Source organism: Thermobia domestica, chromosome 13, assembly GCF_964235325.1.
Source record: "Thermobia domestica chromosome 13, izTheDome1.hap1.1, whole genome shotgun sequence".
Taxonomy (NCBI): domain Eukaryota; kingdom Metazoa; phylum Arthropoda; class Insecta; order Zygentoma; family Lepismatidae; genus Thermobia; species Thermobia domestica.
In genome coordinates this window covers 111,103,953-111,111,238 of record NC_137466.1, presented here as the reverse complement: position 1 = coordinate 111,111,238, position 7,286 = coordinate 111,103,953, and positions in this window count along the sequence as shown.

Here is a 7,286-nt window from a genome sequence, read left to right as displayed (position 1 = left end):
TAGGTTAGACTATTAATAAAATATTTATTTATGAAATATGAATAACATTGCCTGAGTTATTTTTGAGAAAATTGTCTGATACGAAAACTCCAAGAATAAACTATCCGTCGTACATTTCCTGAGACCAAATGAGATATGCTCGTGTATTGTCAGGTTATTAATAAAATATGAATAAAATCAACTGAGTAGTTTTTGAGAATATCACCCGAAGAAAAGTCACACCGAAGAATAAACTACCCTCGTAGATTTGTTCCAGAGAAATTACTATACTATAGTATAGGGTTCTTAATAAGATATTGATATATGTAATACAGGGTGACCGAAAAAGAATATACCATTTTCAAAAAATATTCTCAGACCCCAAAAGCAAGGTAATATATGAAAGTTTTTTTTTATACCTACCTTTCAAATATACAATGTAGGTGCTGACATGACAGATATCTAGTCGATAGTCTATTTTCCCCTACACTCGAATCAACATATCTCTTGTAACGGCAGCAAAGCTTTCTGTGATCCGCTCTCGCAGCTCCGTCAAATCTCGTGGCAATGGTAGTACAAAGACGCGGTCTTTGACAAAGCCGTGAAAAAGCTTTATGGGTCATGTTTTGTTGCAGAAAGAACTGTAACGGGACACTCGTATCTTGACATGCTCCAGATGTGGTTGATACCACAACCTGAAGAGGACTACGAGGTTTTATTTTCCAACAGGATGGAGCTCAACGCCACTTCCATAATGATGTGAGAGGATATTTGAATAAACATCTACAGCGGTAGATAGATCGCATGGTCTCATGTCTCGAGATCTCAGGAGCCACCTCAACAACGCTTCATCATCAGGACCACTGCGATCTATCTACCGCTGTAGATGTTTATTCAAATATCCTCTCACATCATTATGGAAGTGGCATCGAGCTCCATCCTGTTGGAAAATAAAAACTCGTGGTCCTCTTCAAGTTGTGGTATCAACCACATCTGGAGCATGTCAAGATACGAGTGTCCCGTTGCATTTCTTTCTGCAACAAAACATGACCCATAAAGCTTCGTTCTGCACATGGTAGCAAAGGTATTCAACTTTTGAGAATCTCTGACATGCTCAATGATTTGCCGAGTGTTCTGAACCCCAGATTCGAGCATTATGCCTGTTCACTTTGTCCTTAATATGGAAGATCACCTCATCACTGAAGACTACCCTGCCCTTAAAATCATCATTTTCCGGAATCTCAACATGTCTACATTGAAGAAAGTGTGAAGTTTTTTTTGTCATCTTCAATGTGCCTGGACAAGTTGCAGCTTATAAGTCTTGAATTTCAAACGCTTACGAAGAACAACCCAGACTGTTGAGCGGGACAATGCTAACTCACAGTCCGCTTTCCAAATTGACTTCCTGGGGTTGCGTTGGAAGGATTGCCAAATTCTATGTACTGTTTCCTCTGAATGCGAAGGATGGTCGGTACTGTTCAGTTTGCATAGGAAGCATGTCTCCATGAGGTGTGTATGCCAACACTTAATGGAATTCTTGCCGGGTGGATCGAACCCAAAATATTGCCGGAAGTTGCGTTGAACTGTGATAACGAACGTTGTCTTTACGTATTCCACAGTACAAAATGTCTTCTGTTATAGTGTGGGCGCCATCTTGAAAAAAATGTGGTCTTGAGAACGGCGGGTATTTCAATCAAAACTTGGATTTTCTAATAGCAATCCGTGTCAGTGTTAACCCTCTCCACACACTGGAAACCTAGGAAAGATAAAGAAAGTTAACAATCTTTTTTTTTTTCACAACAAAATAATTAGAGCAGTTTTTAATAAACTACCCTTGTTTTGGGCGGTAGGAAGAAAATTTGAAAAGCAGTTCTAAAGAATCTTATAAAAACCTTAAGTTTAAAATTTGGTCTCGATACGTTGAATGATATGACCTTTAGGTAAAAACATATTTACATGAGGGCAGACGAAAGGACAAACGGACAGGCATCCAAAAATCCGTTTTTTGTTATGTAGAGGCCATGAAACATAAATTCGTTGAAATTCTGAATTCGATTTTTTTTTTAACAATTAGCATACTTTCTTCTCTCCTATCGTCGCTTGAAAGTAAGAAATGTTACCAATTTAACTTTTTAACTAAGCATGGTTTTAACCTATAGTGTATAGCGCGCCGAAAGGCTTACGCGAAACAACTAGTTATCAGCATAGATGTCCAAACTCGCGAGCCCGACGCTCATGAGCTCGGTACTAACGCTCAACCGGGCTCGGGCTCAATAATTGAGCGCGAGCCCGAGTGAGCCCGAGCCCCAATGAAATAATTGAGCGCGAGCCCGAGCCCCAAGGAAATAAGTGATCGCGAGCCCCGTGAGATTAGTGAGCGCGAACCCAATTGAGAAAAGTGAGTGCGAGCCCGAGTGAGCTCGAGCCCAGTTAACAGAAGTGATCTCGAGCCCAGTTAAGAGAAATGAGCGCAAGCCCAGTTAAGAGAAGTGATTGCGAGCCCGAGTGAGAGCGAGCCGTTGGGAGAAATGATCGCGAGCCCAGTTAGAAGAAGTGATCGCGAGCCCAGTTAAGAGAAATGAGCGCGAGCCCAGTTCAGAGAAGTGATCGCGAGCCCGATTGAGTGCAAGCTCAGTTGAGAGAAGTGAGCGTGAGCCCGAGCGAGCGCGAGTTAAATTGAGTGCGAGCCCGCGCTCACTTAACACTCACGTGGATTCATTTGCTTTAGAGTAAAAAAAAAATAAAAAAAAATATATAAAAAAAAACTCATTTCATGTGCAGAATTGTAAAGGAAGAATGAAACAACTTTACAAAAAGAAAAAGCACACTCTTGAGGTCTGAGCTATCATTTTATTGTCCAGAGGACTTCAAACACCTTTCGATAAAGAACCGACTTTTTTATGGTTATTATAAGAGGATGGTATTTGTTTGAGGCAGGTATTTGTTTTTGTTGTTTTAGTAACAACTTTCATGACCCAAGCTTTTTTTTTTTTTTTTGGTGAGATCATAGAGTAAGGAAACTACTTGACCTTGCGAAGTAGGAAATTTATTTACTAGCAACTAATGAAGCTGTGCGTTCATAGAAAAGTCAAACGAAATAATTATGTATTATTTAATTGTAGCTTCTTTAAATCCCAATAAACAAGAGTAGCTCTTAAGAATGTTGATAACTTGCACCATAATGGTTATTCAACCCATTAATTTATATGAGGAAACATTGTTTTAATTTTTTGAAATAAAAGAATTTTAGCCTGTTAATTTTACTGACTACTACTTCTTGAGATTTTTAAATGTATTCTATACGAAATTTAACTTTGGTATTATGTAATTTTAATATATATAAATAAACACTAAAACAATATTACATTGAATATTTTTAAAGCAAGGAACTCTTAAATAGGCCAGAAAAATAAATTAGTAAAATTGAATGATTAAAATCTCGTATATTTAAAAGAAAAATACTTCCTCGTATAAGTCAATGGGCTATTAAAAAAAGAAAGATAGCAATTCAACATCCAAAAAAATAAGACACACACACACCTCCTTTCATTATAAAGTCTTTTTTCGAAAGCTACCCTGAAACGATGGCGTGCCGTTTGTTACAACCAGTGTTAAAAGTGAGGGAAAACACGAGGGACGTCATCCCCCACTTCCAAAAATATCTATGGCGTCCCTCCACTTCCTAAAAAAATATAGTGGGCAAAGATAGGCACAGGGGACGGCATAACGTCATGCGTTCCCCAACCTTTTCAGATCCATTTTTACCCTTGGTTACAATTCGATTTTGATGTTTGACACAATATTTTCATTGCAGATTTATCAAATCTTATTACCGTGAAGATTAGCACATACCTGACGAAATAGCTAAGGGTTGCCAGGCACTTATTCATATTGATTCACTGTGAATAAGTGGTAAGTATTCTCATCTTCCAGACGAGCGAGATCTCATAACCTCACTGATGAAAAAGAATATTAAGCTCCAAACAAACAAACACAAAACATTCTAAATTTCACGGTAGCTTCGTAAGTTGACATAATTACATTTCCTCTTTTAACGCAGTCCTTAATATTACCTCATTTTATATAGGTACTATTTTTCCGTTATATTACGCCATTAAAGAACCGGCTTTTAATATACATAAGGAAATGTAAAGATGAATTGAAAACTACCAATGCCATATGCTTACCATTTTCGAAAGTATTACACATAACTTCTCGATTCAAACTGATGTTATGACGTAAATTTCATTCATAAACATCTTTATTGAGCTTTCATTAACTTCTAAATACTTTCTTTGGTGTGTTTTAACAAAATACAGGCTATAATCAACGCATACTTTCAAATTTTCAGTTTTAATACTCTTAAACTTAGCTTAAATTAAGAAATATTCATATTTAATGTATTTTAGCAGGACAATATGCTTTCAAATACATAATTAAAAGTAGAGGTTGCTCCTGAGGGAAGTCACAAAGTTAAAAAATTAAAGTTTTCTTGCTTCAAAGTAAGGGGAAAAAGTAATCTAATGGACTTGGAAGATGCAGGCCCGAATGGGAACACTATTGTGGGGCTCCAGGTTCCAGAAAAATATGTAAAGAGATCGCATTAAGACTATATCATCCCGGTATTCATGGAGGTGTCATATCACTTAATAGACCTATTTTTTCATCAGAAGTTGGAAACGTAAAGAAATAAAGAAACTACTGCAGAATTAACTTTAGAAAATATTGCTTGTTTGTTAATACAAACTATTCACTCCCTCAAATTCTAGATAGAGGCCAACAGGCTATACGTTCCCTTGTTTGTCTATTTGTATGTGAGATCGTGACCGCCCATATTGTTTTATACGGAAAGTACGTACACATGAAATACTTACAGAAAGTATTATAAAACACGCGTTTTCAGCTATACGTTTGCAGTCCAAAAACTACAGGATTTACAAATGTAACATACGCCACGAACACTTTTTTCTCAGTGTATGGTTTTGAAGCATGGTCTCAGATACATAGCTATTATCTACAGAGCACGACAATGAATGAGCCTCGAGGATTGGCAATACAATAAAACTTGATTGAAGGTGAAGGTCTGTTTTTAACATACCTGGGATTTACTAATTTTGTTGTACTTACTAATTCATGCAGTTCCTGAGCACAAAATTATCATCGGCCAAGGTCGATTTCCGCTTCACTGACTCGGGGTTGGATAGTTGGTTTCTTAACAATGGGGTTTGGGACGGGGGGAGGGTTACCATTCTTCAGAGCACTAAAACTTTCACTTTGAATGCCTTGGTGACAGGGGTTCAGGAGGTGTATACTGGATTGTGGACTACACAATGATTCAATACTTGCACTATCACATTCACATATTATACTGTAATTTGGACTTCTTCGTCACGCTGACTAAACGATAAAAAAATCACCTATAATTTATTCCTAATAAAAATCATTGGACAACAGTATTACAAGCCCTTCCACTGGTCTAGTGGCTTGCACGCGCGACTTTTGTCATCGATTCCCTGTGGGAAAGTATTGAACGACAGTGGTTCAGATTCCACGTTAAGTCCATGTCTCATATAGCCTCGCTGATGAAAGGGGACGGTGAAAGATAATTAATCAATCAACAGTATTTCAAATTTCAGCTGCATAAACAACCTATGACTTGTAGGACTAGTTCATTTTATTAAAGCAGCTGTTTTAACGAAGTTTAGTATTAACGTGTCAGGTATTTCTATGAAATAAGAAAAAACATTATTTTGTAACTAAATGATAGCTCTATCCACGTAGATTCTGCACACAGAAACAATGAAAATCGATATAAAAGTGACTCACATTATTTTAACAAAAATCGATTTAGATAATAGTTTGGGCTGCCGCAAAAATAGGAAAAGTTAGAAAACTCCGATTAATTGTAACAACTCCATCAGGGGTTGAAATTGGAGGGGGCATACGCCATTAATCAGCCCATTAAGGTGTACAAGCTCGCGAGCATGGCTCTTGCGCTCAACTGGGCTCGGGCTCAATAATTGAGCCCGAGCCTCAATGAAACAAGTCAGTGCGAGCCCAATTGAGGGAACTGAGCCCGAGCACGAATGAGCGCGAGCCCAATTGAGAGAAATGAGCCCGAGCGCGAGCGCAGTCGAGAGAAGGGGGCGTGAGCCCAAGTGAGCGCGAGCCCAGTTGAGACAAGAGGGTGAGCCCGAGTGAGTGCAAGCTCAGTTGAGACAAGTGAGCGCGAGCCCGGATGAGTGCAAGCCCAGTTGGGAGAAGTGATCGCGAGTCCAGTTGAGACAAGTGAGCGCGAGCCCGAGTGAGTGAGAGCCCAGTCGAGAGAGATGAGCGCGAGCCCAGATAAGATTAGTGAGTGAGAGCGCAAGTGAGCGCGAGCCCAGTTGGGAGAAGTGATCGCGAGCCCAGTTCAGAGAGATGAGCGCGAGCCCGAGTGAGTGCGAGCTCAGTTAAGAGAAGTGAGCGCGAGCCCAGTTGATACAGGTGAGCGCGAGCCCGAGCGAGCCCAGTGGAAAATGGCCATCTATGGTTATCAGTACAAATATATACTAGGTAGACAGCCAGACTGTTTCTTTAGTTGCTGCCATGCCAACATTTAACAGGTGATAATTGCTTTTTAGCTGCAGGATGTTTCGATTTTAGTGAGAAGCATTACATATTGGACTTGTATGTTTTGTTCACATCTCTCGAAAGCATTACATACATGCCGTAGTTCTTTCAACTAATGAAAATTAACAGGAGAGCTAAGATCAAAGATCTTGAATTTCTTCTCAATATAAGTACTTGATCACACATTTCCTGCGCAAAGTAAGCACTGAATTGATGGTCCAAATGAAATTTGAACTTTGAAACAACTTCACGTAATCTCTTGTACATGTTTTACAACTTAATACACGTACTATGTAGGAACGAGAAGTTTATTCCTGCGATTTACTCCACGAAGCTAAGTTCACAGCATCGCGCATCGTAGAAATGTGTCAAGTGTGTAATTTTCGTGTAGGCCGTGCCACTGTAAATCGTATTATACGGAAATATGCGGCACAAAGTCCTAGGCCCACCTCACTGACGCGAGTAGCCAAAAATGTTTTCCAAACGGGTTCATGATTGTGGTCGGTTTCTCGTACAAGTTCAAATTGCATCTCCGCGTACTACCACTCATGTCCTGACTTAAATATATACAATGAAATCCTAGCTCTATCCATCCTGATTCTGGGACTTATTATAAGAATAACTTAAAACTTTTTTGACCAGATTATACACACTTATTAATTGAAATTAAAATACAGTGTTACGGTTTCGACAAC